Below are 13,889 nucleotides of genomic sequence, written 5' to 3'. Positions count from 1 at the left end.
CAACTCTGCGACAGTAAAACCCAGAAGTTCGTTTGAGCAAATGCCTGCACAGGGAGTGGGGTGGGTCAGGGCATTCTCAGACACGGAGCCAACTATAGTTGTCTTCCAATGATGTTCCTTTCCATGCTGTCCAAAGCTCCAACCATGGTCACCTTTTCTCTCCCTCCATCTGATGCACTGTTAGTCTTGTAAATTGAGAGAGATTGGGAAAGAAAAATGCATTGACTAGAATTGGAAATGTATAGACTGTACTATTATTAGTACTAGTATACTAATATGATTTGAAGGCTAAATTATCAACCAGATGATAAAATGAATGGTATATATTTATATTATGTGCTTGAAAAATAATAAAGAACTGAATATTGAACTCAAAGAGACCTGAGTGCTAGGTAATGGAATTTCTGCCTGATGTTTGATCCACAAGTAAGTATTGTGGCCACATTTACAGATTCCCAGTGAACCAACCCATTATGTTTGGTGCTACTTTGAATTTGACTGAAACCAGGGCCAATCATAAATTAGTTAACAGAAGCAGTGTGTGATCCTTGGTTTTGAGTAAGAACTGAGTTTAGTTGGTTAGGCTGGGGGGAAATTCTAAAAATAAAAAGTTTAAAGGAAACCATTCTCTCTCTTCCCACTTCTCTCTGCCCCATTCCCAACCGTGTTCCCATTTTCCCTTATTCCTCCATCTCTGCTTTACTGGGTTTCTTTCTCCTGAAGGAAATGTGTCTTCTCATAGTTTAATACTAATTCCTCTGTGCAGTAAACACTAAATGCATGGGGAGCTTCTGTGTCCTCAACCCTTATAGCAAACTGCCTGACAAACTGCTTTTAAGTCTCAAGGAACTGGTATTTCAAATGTGATTTTGTTTTTGTACTATAGAATGAGATTTTTTTTGGAAAGAAAATTAAGTAAGACATTCAAATGCATGTGTGCAAATATAATCACTTTCTGAATTGTTGAAGGCTTTCACGGCCAGATTCTTTCAATAATCACTTTCTGTTTGGGTTCTGTGGGTATAATTTGGGAACAGAATTTCCATGACAAATTGTTGTTGTTATTTTTAAAAAACACCCCTTTAACTCAACCTTTTTGCTGTACAGAAAAATCCAACAAAACTGATGTAACTAGCAGTACAATCCAGAGTAGGGGAAGGGAGAGAGGCAAAAGGCTCTGGATGAGGTGTGACCCCTGAGCAGTGTGGATGCCACTTAACATGGTATATAACATGGTGGTATCTGCACCAGCCCAGGGGCATTTATACTGGTGCTGAGGAACTGCACAGCCATACAATGCCTAGGCATCAACGCTGCTGCAGTGCCAATGCTCCTCCAATGCAAGAGCCCACCCCACACCAATGGAGGCATTCCTTGGGTCAGAAGTGGCTCCCTGTGGGCTTTAGGCTGGAAATACTCGCTTTTGCTGGTGTAAATTTATGCCAGCTAAATGGGTGATGCAGCCCATTGGGTTGCATAGAGGTCTTTCAGTACTGTCCGGGGAATTTGCCTGATTTCTTTCTCCCTGCACCTCTGGCAATCCTCTTTGGAGGTGGTGAAGTTGTGCCATGCCCAGCCACTACTCATCTACCACCACTCCTTAAGGATTGCATTGCCCAACATAGAAATGATGTGGCAAGTTATGTCCTACTTCTCAAGTGAAGGTGATAGATTCTTCTTATTCACTTCTTGTTTGAAAAAATCAGTTTCAATAAACTGAACAATGCAGTCACCAGACTGCAGTTTGAAAACTAACTTTGCAATAACAATGTAATTGCTTCAAAAATTCCAATTAAATTACATCTAACCTTCCTGTTACCCAAAATGGTGGGTGTCTTTCCCTTTTAGAGTCAGGAATTACCAAGAGCAGACTCTTGGCTTAGCAAAAGATTGGGCAAGTTTGAGGTCTTTGTTTCCTTTGTATACAAATATTAGCTTTTACAAGAAATTCCACAAAATGAAGTTTACAGATAATTGGAGTACACAAGCACACAATAACCAAAACAGCAGAACTCACACACAGTCCTGGGATATAAGCAGTGTTGAGGGGATAGGTTGGGAATAGCAAATGAACTGGGGGAATTCTTAGGGATGATATTATACCAGATCTTGAAGAGGCTTAGGGTCCATGCAGCAGAGTCCAGGAAGCAGGGTAGAAAGCAGGTGGCACGCTGCAGCAACTGAACCCCCAGGCAGACTCAGAAGTACGGATGAAACAATCTGGCCAAACCAGCGGTCCAGACATATTGAACACTGAGTGTTGGGCAAGGACCTATTTTATAGGGAACATTGGGTCCTCTAGCCATGCTAAAATACCTTAATCTCCCAGGACAAAGAGGAGTCCTGCCTTTCCTGGGAAAGGCAAGAGGCAAGCATCAACCTTGATGTGTTGTGTCATTCATCTACTTGGTTGAGGCATTAACTTGATTGACCAAGCTTGGGAGTACCTGAAAGAGAGAAGGTAGCTAATTGAGTTCTATCTGTAGAACAGTGAAAGTGCAAATTAGGTGGTTGTTAGTGAGAGGTTAGTCAGAGGAAGAAGTTCTCAAATTAATAATAATGTAACAAGAAGATGAAAGGAGTCCAAGTGAAAAGAAAGGGCATGCACGTTTCAGTCTGGGAAATTTTTACCTGGATTAAACTGATTTATGTTAGCGATAACAGTACCCATGTATCCTATGTAAGCCGCCCTGAGTCTTTTAGGAGAGTGGGTGGTTATAAGTGTAAAACAAACAAACAAACAAAAATAAATAAATAAATAAATAAATAAATAAATAAATAAATAAAAAAAATTACAATGCTGGCAGGAACACTTGGGACAAAAACATTAACATTAACAACACCTACATATGGTTGATAGAATAAATAATCAAATACGCAATTTATCCTTTGAGACGTATAAGATGAATTGGAATTTACAGGTGGAATATGTTATGAGAGACAAAGGTGTACATGTTTTATCTATAGAATGTTGAAATAGTAGCTAATACAATATTGTGAAATAAAGAATTCTATAACAGAATAGATTAGATTTTGAGACAATTTTAAAGAGAAAGGATTGAGATAATAATAATGTTAGAGGAAATAACTGTTTTGAGTTATTGTTTAGTATCTGATTGTTTGTTATGATACTTTATTTAGACATGATATATTTGGGTGATGACTATGTATTTTTAAGATTTATGTAAATAATTTGAAAAAATCTCAATAAAATATTTATAGATTTTAAAAAATATATGTCCACAATTCATTAACAGTATTTACAAAATAGATAAAAGAATTTTAAATTGTTATCTAGTTTCCATTTCCAGTTATATAGTCAACATCAGACATATCTCATATTGTAACCCCCAAGCCATTACTGGACGCATGGCAACTTTAGGCCAGCTGCTTGTTAAAGTTTCTAATTTTTCCCTCCTTATTCTTCCAAAAGATTGATAAACTGCAACCTTTAAATTCATACTGGATGGAAGGCAAATTTCAAAGGTTTATGTACCCAACCCTGAATATTCTATCAACCAATCTCTTCAAAGAACCAGACGAAATAAAATACCTACTTTTAAGAAAGCAAATCCCTGTTCATTATCTTAATTAAGGAAAAGCAGAACACATTCTACCTCCTTTCTCTATTTGCTAGTAATCTTACAATGTTTTAATTGTCTATTAATTTTGCCTGGGTGAAGGTAAAAATGAGTTCCCAGTATTAGAAAGAAGTTTACCCCAAAAAACCCACAAGTGCATAACTAATCAGCATGAAACACAAACCAAGACTTTATTTTTGTAAATTCACTCTGCAAGAAAAGTCAGTTTGTGGCTTAAGGAATTATTATTCTCTTGATGCCAGCATTTAAAATAAGTTTGTTGGTATAGAGACAGGAGGCATAAAGAAAGACTGCAATCTTTATATGCTACGTTATTGAGTTAGGTTCTAATGCCAAATATGGTGAAAGCTAGTTGATAATTTACCCACTGCTGGTGAGGGTAAGGTCAGTGGTTCCCTTGATGTTGGGATGTAACTTGAGACTCCAACTTACGTTGGAGTCTATTCACCAAATTGATATAAAAAACAATTTTACGAGAAATTATATACGAAATTACTTTTCAAAACAGCTCCTAAAGCACATCAACAATTGCTCCAACAAAGTTTATCTTTATAGCACTGAAGCAGGTCTGTAAGAAATATAAGAAAAATACTTTTCTATCACCTTTTACCAAAATGAAACATGACAAGCATTCATTCTTGTATAGTAGATTCAAAGGAAGATAAATATACTCTTATGAATGTGTATATTGAGTCTAGAATAATCTCATTAAAATGGCTCTAATTAGCAGTTGTTACAGCACATAGTTGGGGGGGGGGGATCCCAGTAATATTCAGGAGTGATTTTAAAAAACATGGAAGAAATGAGAGAATGTTTAAAGGATGGAAATTATAATGAAAAAGAAACTGTAGATTTTCTCCAGAAAGCCGACTGGTCATATCATTGTCTGGAGATTTCATCCTTCGGCCTTACTATCACACGGATGTTTTATTAATCTGACAGGAATAATGCTTCACAAGCATGGTTCTATTGGATATTGATTCAGTTCCTTTCAACAAAAGGGAAACCCCTGAGTCCGGCAGTTAGCAGAATCATAAGGCTGTTTCAGAACAATCCACACTTAAATATACCTTAAGCAGAAAGCAGGAACTTAAACTTTATGCAAGCAGCTCTAGATGACAAGTACACTGAAGCCACTCAAATAATACAAGTTTTAACCACTTTGAGAAACTGTCCATGTGATACCTATTTAATGTTTGTTTGTTTTTTGTGTGTGGCAACTATAAGTATAAAGTAGTATAAAAGAAATGATGGAGCAGCTGCTTTAAAATTAGGATGTTGGAGAGAAGGGTTTTTGTGGGGGTAAGGGATTTTGAAAAATATGCCTTCCCCTAGTCCAGATGGAATTGTTAGTGGCTTGTGATAGTCAAGTGCCTTTTTGACCCTCTTTTGCTATCACCACCCTCAATGACTGTGGGTGATTTGGATGAATTAAGAGGGCTGATCTAGGGTAAACAGTTAGTAGATTCCATATAGCTTTTACTAAACTTTCCATTCAGTCCACCAACAAAATCTGAAGTTCCCACTAATTGACTAGTAAAGGGTAGAATGTAATAACTGGTTGGTTGCAAGTGGTCAGCAAGGGTAAATGTAATTATTGAGACAGCTGAGTAACTTGCTGAAGATACCAGATTGATATTCAGGTGGCAACACCAGTTTCTGAGGTGATTTGTACTTCCTCCTTCCCCCTTTGAACTCACGCAGACACTTTGTTCCAACAAAACTACAATAAATCTATTGTATCTTCCACAGAAGGATTAAAATGCTTATTTTGGTTGGCAACTAAGAAGGTGTAAATGTTTCAGGAGGGTATGTTGACCTGCTGTGGAAGAGGAGGATTGGAGCCCAGTAACACCTTAGAGGCCATCGAGATTTTTAGGCAATAAGCTTTTGATAGTCAAAACTCCCTTTGTCAGATGTTGTAAAAGTGTATCTCTTTTCACCTGTGAGCTGGATTACAGTTCCTTGAAAAATAATGGCAGTTTCACACCCACTGAAAGTGTTGTAGAACTGACAGTCTGTTTCTATAGGTGAGAGTGGTAGATTGATATTATTTGGGAAAGGCTCACTAAACCCTAAGGTTTCTGGTCTCTTTGTTACTTCTGCTACATTGACAGAAACACTGTTATTAGCATGGACACTACCTATTCAGTCCTTACACTTCCCCAGCCTGCTCTAGTTCTTCCAGTCACTCTTAGAGTAAAAATCCCAACTTCAGATATATGCTAATAGGATTAGAACTTGTTGAAACTGAGTAGTAAAAAGTCCGGAGGATCATCATGAATAGCTCAATGAAAGTGTTGTCACAGTGAACCACAGTAGTGAAAAAAGCAAATTCTGTGCTAGGGATTATTAGGAAATAGAAAGTAAAATAGTCAGTATTGTAATGCTCCTATAGAGATCTATGGTGTGTTCTCATTTGAAATACTATGTCTTAAAATACAGTATCTTAAAAAGAACATTGCAGAGTGGAAAAAAGCTCAGGAAAGGGCAACCAAGGGAGCTGGAATATCTTTTTTATGAGGAAAGGCTGGATAATCGGAGACTTAGAAAAGAGGCAACTAGGGGAAGACAGAGGGATTTGTAAAATTACGCATTGTTTTCAGTGTTGTAATAAGTTGTAACTCAGCAACCTCCCATTCTAGTCTATTTCAGAATATATTTTTTGCAATAAAACAGCTATCCTAGATCCTTCATTGAATGTCCCTGGAGAATGAAGTGTTCTACCAGTTTCTCAGTTTTGTGATTTTTGATATCAGACCTGTGACCATTTATCCTTTGGTGTAGAGTTTGATCTGTTTCCCTTGTTTAGAGAACTGAAGGACTCTGATCACATTCAATGGCATATAGTGTTATAAGATGGGCAAGTGAATGGGCCTGAGGTGGTATAGTTGATGTTGTTAGATCCAATGATTGTGCTGTCTGGTAGTATGTGGCAGAAAACTTGGCATCTGGGTTTATTGCAAGCTTTGGTACCAATGTCTTTGTTCAAATTAGATGCTGTATTATTGTGGGTGAGTAGTTGTTTAAGATAGAGAGGTTGTCTGTGGGCTAGAAAAGGTTTGACCCCCCCCCCCCAGTACTTGTGAAAGGGAACTGTTGTTATCCAATAGAGGTCATAAGTTGCTGATGATGCGGTGAACAGTTTTAAGTTGTGAACTATTTGTGACCACTAGTGGTGTTTTATTTTCATTTTCAAGTTTGTCTTGCAACAGGTTTTCTCAGGGTACCACTCTGGCTTTGTTAATCTGTTTCCTGAGTTTATCAAGTGAATATTTTAGTTCCAAAAAGAGCATCCAGTTAAGCTGATAGGCAATAGATCCTGAATTACAAGATGCATTACTTTACTCAAATAATAAAACTGTAGAATTCGCTTGCATATTATATAATTATGGCTTACAGATACAGGACGAATTTCCTCAGTCAAAATATCCCTGGACCTTAAAAATCCCGGTTTGGGCAAGGCCCCAACACAACAGCCAATCGGAACGATGAACTAAAGAGCCTCAGAGCAGATTGTGGGTTCATGGAAATAGTTTGATCCTGGGATTAACTTTGATCCCCTCAATGGACGCACGCTGCGGTGGGGAGGCAGAGACCAGGATGAAAAGGTGCTGTATCTTATGGAACCGGGGGGAACCTGATTCATTTTCCCAGTGGGGATTCACTCACAGACAACTTTAAAAAAGAATTAAACAGATTCACAAAGGATAGGTCTATCAGTGGCTACTGGAATTGGTGATTAAAAAGGAACATCCACATTCAAAGGCAGTAAACCTGCAAATATCAGTGCCAGGAAGCAACAATGGGGGGAGGAGCTTGGCCTTTATACTCTGTTGTTGACCCTCTAGAGTAACTGGTTGCCCACCATGTGACATAGGATGCTAGACTAGATGGATCATGTCAGTGAAGGGCATGCCAGAGGCCTTCTTATGTTTGTAGGTTATTATGACTCAGGAGGTAAGGTTAGCTGATCTCCAGATCCTGCCTTAATCCTGCCATGACTTCCCAGTTTACTATCCTCATAAAATAGACTAAGCAGCTTAGCCAGAATACCTGTTCCTGTCCCTGTTTGTGTCCCCAGCTATGCCATGCCTCTTTTCCCCCTTTAACTCATTTCCTTCCACCTCTCACAGATGATCCACAGCTTCTCATTGCCTGGAATCTCTAGGTATTTGCATACACACTATGTCTGGATGGTAGAACTGAAAGTTGTCTGTTGCGTGACTATACAGTATTGGACTCAGATTGAATGCCCAGCATGGAGTTGGATAGCTTGCTTCTCATAAAAGTGGCTGTGGTGGTTTAGTTAACATTAGTTTTTTAAGCTGATTTTAAACTTAATAACCAGTGACATTGTATCCTTCCCCCTTCACGATATAAGACTGCAAACCTTCAGTAACTACAGTTCAAATCTGTCCAAATACTTCCTGCCCCTATCTTTCTCATCCCACCTCAGAACTGCTTTGGGCATCACAGATCTCTTTCTCCAAGCACTGCTTCTTCCCTTTGTTTCTCTGAAACATCCAAGGTCACAGTGTGCTTCCCATGTGTCCAGTTTTAATGCCAGAGGCATACATTTAAAGCTGTTATCTGTTGATAACTCAGGAAAAAAGGAGAACTGGGTCAGTTTTGACAATTTTCCTTCTGAAGTTTCCATTGAAAAGCAATTTGTTATGCCAGTGGGAAATCTTCTTCACAGTCATACAGCAGATTTTAGATGGAGGCTTGACTCATAGTGTAGTTAAAATACAGTAATGAAAATAGTTGGCTGTGCTTTAGTTAGTTTTTATCTTTCACAAGAAACGTACCTAGATTTACAACAGGAAGGAGTAGCACTCACTCAAGTTTATCAGATGTTTTCTTCAGAGTTTCCACTAGACACAGAGAGCCATCCTATTTCTTGTTACCTGACAGGTTGTGATTAATATTGCTGTAAGGTTGTGGTTTCACAATATCCATAGATCTGACATATAATGTGGCAGGTGGTGGGGGGAACAGGATATAGCTATTCTATTACCATGAGTAAGATAGTAATTCTAATGGATTTGGAAGGGAAAACTAATTGAAAATATCAGAAAGCAGTGTAACACAAGTCTGAGGGTTTGCATCTGGTAACACATTTGCTGCTGAGAGGGAAATTGGGTGATATTTTTCTTCTTGGCAGCTAGTGGCATACTCCATGCAACAGCAAGAAATTTTAAATTTCTTTTATTTATTTTGGAGTCTTTGACTACCACGCCACATTATCAAAGTTTTCTTTTTCTTTTTTTAGCAAGAATTTTGAATTTTTTCTGATTGAAATCAATAGGATCATGTCCTATGAACTCGCAAGTAAGTGAAGCAGCTGCTTTTTGAATTTCTCATTATATTTCATAGAAATGCTCCAAGCAGGTAAAAAAAATGGGGGGGGGAAGCATTTTATTAGCAAAAGTAAGGGAATTCTGACTGCTTCTATATTTTCTATTATGCTTATAAGAATTATGCCACCCATTTTACCATTACATAACAGAAATATTTCCTGGTATGGGTAAAGGGCAGAAGTTGATGTGTTATTGTACAAGAGTTCAGGAGGAGGAGCACTTTCGCTTCCCCAAGAATATCCCCCTTCTGGATTCTACACAGTCTCACTGTCTTGAGTAATTTTCCATCCTCTGTTTTTTTCCTTTATCTTATTATCTATTAGCATAGTTCAGTCGTCGTCGTCGTCGTCGTCGTCGTCTTCTTCTTCTTCTTCTTCTTCTTCTTCTTCTTCTTCTTCTTCTTCTTCTTCTTCTTCTTCTTCTTCTTCTTCTTCTTCTTCTTCTTCTTCTTCTTCTTCTTCTTGTTATTAAATTTAATAAACCACCCTACCCCCAGGTTGGTGTACAGTAAAACCAACAAACAATAATAAAACATAATATAACAATATAAATCAAAAAGTGTGTTAAAAGCCATTAAAACAGTAAAACAGCATCATAGCTCGCATAAAACACATGTTTTAAACCCATGTTTTAAGTGGCGTCCAAACTCCTACTCTCACTCCAAAACCATTTTGGGAGGGGACTGGCAGATCGCAGCAGATGGTATGTCCAGATGGTACATGGGGCATCAAGAGGAGGTGTCATTTGTTCAAGAAATATTTTCAGTAAGCACAATAGTGGCATCAACATATTCTGACTGTTTAACTGTTTAATCAAGGGAACATTTTTTAAAAGATATATACCAATTCCTAACATGTTATATGCTGAAATAACTTCACTTTAGTGATTTCTGTGTTTCCTAAAAATGCTTCTTGTGATCAATGGGATCATTTTATGAGTTACAAAGAAAAGAGAGGTGCAGAGGGAGGGAGTCTTATAGAGTCACAATAGGTTGGAATGCTAGTGAATTTGGATTTTCAGCTAAACTTTATAACATTGAAAACAACGAACTCTTTAACCATATTTATAATTAAACACATTATAGCATATTCATTGTTGCTGTCCGGGCGCAGCGCCCGCGCCCGGACTGAAGCCGAAGGAGGAAGAGCCAAGGAGCTGTGGCCTGAAGCCGAAGGAGGAAGAGCTGAAGCCAAAGGAGAAAGAACCAAGGAGCTGTGGCTCCGGCTGCGCCCGGAGCACAGCTGAGCCCGCTCGGCTCAGAATCAACAGGCTGCAGCTGGGGAGGGGAAGGGTTTTGAAGCAGGCAAGGGGATTTAAGGAAGAGCCAAGGAGAGCTCAGGAGCTGCCGCTGCAGCGGGGTGACTTGGGAGGGGCACAGTCTGGTGAGCGTGGGAGTCAGGTCCTGGAAGGAGGGTGGGAAGAGGGTGTGGTGAGTCCATCTTCCGCAAAACAGCAGCCGCTCGTCCAGTGAGGCAACTGGGCGAGGCATTTCAGGGGCTAGGCAGCTTCGGCCATTAGTGAGGCAACTGCGGTGGGGCTGAGCCTGGCAGACAGTGTCTTAGGGAAAAGGCAACTGGGGAACCAGGGAAGAGCAGCCTCTACCATCAGGCGCCCTGTGGGCAAAATTGTTTCTTGGCCCCTCGGGCCAATTGGATAAGGACATCTCTGGGGAGGACAACCCCCAGGACAGGGAGGGAGGGAAGGTCCCCACGCCCGAGGGTCCTGCGCAGGGAGGGGAAGCGCCACAGTTGCCAAAATTAGTTACAGTTAAACCAAGAAATCTTGAAAATATTCCATGTTTACATTATTAGTTTTTTTCAGTGCTCCCAAACTTCCCATTTTTTCCTATTAGAAAACTGAAAAAAGTACGTAAACATTTTTCAACTATACATTTTACACGTGACAAACCTTGCCAAGAAGCACTTTGCTTATTCTAAATGAGAAAATATTTCATTGGAACAGCTTTTAAGTGCTACCTCATTAGGCCTCAGTGTTGATTTTAGGGTATTTATATATTACAATTACACGGGGAATTAAGGTTGAGAGTGTGTATAGAATTTGTTGATCCTCGACTGCAATTTGCTGTATAGAATTTGTCTGTCACTGACTGTAATTTGCTGGTCTTTGACTGTAATAAAGTGAAATTGAATTGAAAAAAGTGCTACCTCAAATTTTCCAGTTATTCCATCGGAAAAATTCAGGTGTGGGGAGCCCTGGGTAAAAAAATAGGATTTTTAAAAAAAGTTATGTCTTAATGCCTGGGCCCTTATATCTTGAAGAAAAAAATAGCACGTATTCGAAAGATTAGTGATATAATTAATTTTTCCCTTGTTCCATCTCTGCATTATTGTTAATGTTTTGGGATTTATGACAAAGACTTTTAGATCTTTTTGTCTTACCAGAAGAGGTGTTATAAAATACTTTTATTTGAAAAAGAAATATTCCCTTTGCTTCCCAAAGGCCTAAGACATTTCTGAGCCAATAATATCAGAAATGCTGTTTTGTACCTACATCTCTTCTCTTTTTTCCCACCACATAACATTTTTTTAGAAGATGAGTATTTAACACTCCTCAGACATTTCTGAGCAAGCCAACATTTTTATATTGGATATAAGAATGTTATTACAGTTGTGATGAAGATTGGTCTATATTAGTTTACCCATAAGAGACTGCTATTTGTTATCAAATATGATAGTTTCTTGCATCTATTTTATATTTCTTTAATCTAGTTTATATTGCTTTGACATGTAAAGCTTGATCTTTGAATAAAACATTACTACATTCTTATTTTGAATGTAGTAAGCAGTCTACTCTTAGAACAAAAATAAGATTAGAAAAATGTACAACTTCAAATAATGTAACAATACAATTTATTATGGACAAAGCTTCTTATAATATTTTTCTAACATTTGGTCAATAATGTTAAACACTGGATTTAAAGAAAAAAGTTATTGGAGCATCTTAATGCTGGATAATCTGTGTTGCCAGGTTGTATTAAGGAATTTACATTTACATCCTACTCATAATTAAACTTACTGCACCTCATATGGTAGATGTAATGACTATAAAATATCTATTGGGATGCTTCCACCTCTATGAAAGCCAGGATAAGTAACAGTTATTAATCAATGACAATGCTTCTGTTATCCCAGAATTATCAGAACAATACAATAATAGTAGCAAATCACAAAACACATCAATTATTTAAACCTTCACTCATTTAAACAATTCTATCTCAAAGTATATTAGTAAGTACACAGTAAGAACATAAGAACATAAGAACTAGCCTCCTGGATCAGACCAGAGTCCATCTAGTCCAGCATTCTGCTACTCGCAGTGGCCCACCAGGTGCCTTTGGGAGCTCATGTGCAGGATGTGAAAGCAATGGCCTTCTGCTGCTGCTGCTGCTCCTGAGCACCTGGTCTGCTAAGGCATTTGCAATCTGAGATCAAGGAGGATCAAGATTGGTAGCCATAGATTGACTTCTCCTCCATAAATCTGTCCAAGCCCTTTTTAAAGCTATCCAGGTTAGTGGCCATCACCACCTCCTGTGGCAGCATATTCCAAACACCAATCACACGTTGCGTGAAGAAGTGTTTCCTTTATTAGTCCCAATTCTTCCCCCAGCATTTTCAATGAATGCCCCTGGTTCTAGTATTGTGAGAAAGAGAGAAAAATTTCTCCTCTGTCAACATTTTCTACCCCATGCATAATTTTATAGGACTTCAATCATATCCCCTCAGACGTCTCCTCTCCAAACTAAAGAGTCCCAAACGCTCCCCAGCCTCCCTCCTCATAGGGAAGGTGCTCCAGTCCCTCAATCATCCTCAAGGTTTCGTTCTTCTCTGCACTTTTTTCTATCATCTTCACATATCCTTTTTGAGATGTGGCTACCCAGAACTGAACATACAGTATACTCCAAGTGCGGTCGCGATTCCACTGCTTTATATAAGGGCATGACAATCCTTTTGCAGTTTTATTATCAACTCCTCTTTCCTAATTATCCCCAGCATAGAGTTTGCCTTTTTTCACAGCTGTTATGCATTGAGTTGGACATTCCCATGGGAACTATCAACTAAGACGCCCAAATCCTCTCTTCCTGGTCTGTGACTGATAGCACTGACCTCCCCTGTAGCTGTATGTGAAGTTTGGATTTTTTGCCCCTATGTGCATCACTTTGCATTTTGCTACATTGAACTGCATTTGCCATTTCTTTAGCCCACCACTCCACCTAATTTATCAACGTCCTTGAGCTCATCTGAGCTCTTCCCTTTCTCGCAATCGCTTGTAGGTTCTGTACCACCCTACATAATTTGGTATCATCTGCAAACTTGGCCACCACACTACCCAAGCACCCCTACTTCCAGGTGTCATTTGTATGAATAAAGTTAAAGAGCACTGGTCCCAAAACGGATCCTTGGGGGACACCACTCCTCTAAGCATCTCCATTAATGTGAGAACTTCCCATTTATACCCACCCTTTGCTTCCCTGTTCCTCAACCAGTTTTTTAATCCATAGGAGGACTTCCCCTCTTATTCCTTCATTGCTGAGTTTTCTCAACAGTCTCTTGGTAGGAGGAAATTTGTCAAAAGCCTTTTGGAAAATCCAAGTAGACAATGTCCACTGGTTCCTCCTTATCCACATGTCTTGTTTACACCCCTCTAAAGAAACTCTAGTAAGTTTGTAAGACAGGACTTTGTTTCTCACAAAAAAGCCATGCTGACTCTTCCTCAGCAGGTCTTGCTTTTCTACATGTTTAATAATTTTATCTTTAATGATAGATTCTTACTTAATTTACCAGGAACAGATGTCAAACTGACTGGCCTTGTAATTCTCCTCGGGTCCCCCCCTAGACCCCTTTCTCTTAAAGATTGGTGTGACATTGGCCATCTCTCCAGTCTTCAGGATGGAGTCCTGATTCTC

At 39.0% G+C, this 13,889-nt stretch overlaps 1 long non-coding RNA gene across 1 annotated transcript; it reads left to right on the top strand.

The window, feature by feature from the left end:
- Positions 1 to 389: 389 nt before the first annotated feature.
- Positions 390 to 3,721, top strand: LOC125426830. The gene is made up of 2 exons (XR_007243581.1): positions 390 to 1,235; positions 2,508 to 3,721. It is a non-coding gene; the product is annotated as an uncharacterized LOC125426830 (long non-coding RNA).
- The last annotated feature ends 10,168 nt before the right edge of the window (positions 3,722 to 13,889 follow it).

Source organism: Sphaerodactylus townsendi, linkage group LG01, assembly GCF_021028975.2.
Source record: "Sphaerodactylus townsendi isolate TG3544 linkage group LG01, MPM_Stown_v2.3, whole genome shotgun sequence".
NCBI lineage: Eukaryota > Metazoa > Chordata > Lepidosauria > Squamata > Sphaerodactylidae > Sphaerodactylus > Sphaerodactylus townsendi.
The sequence above is the reverse complement of the archived record's forward strand: the minus strand, read 5'-3'. Positions and strand labels throughout refer to the sequence as shown.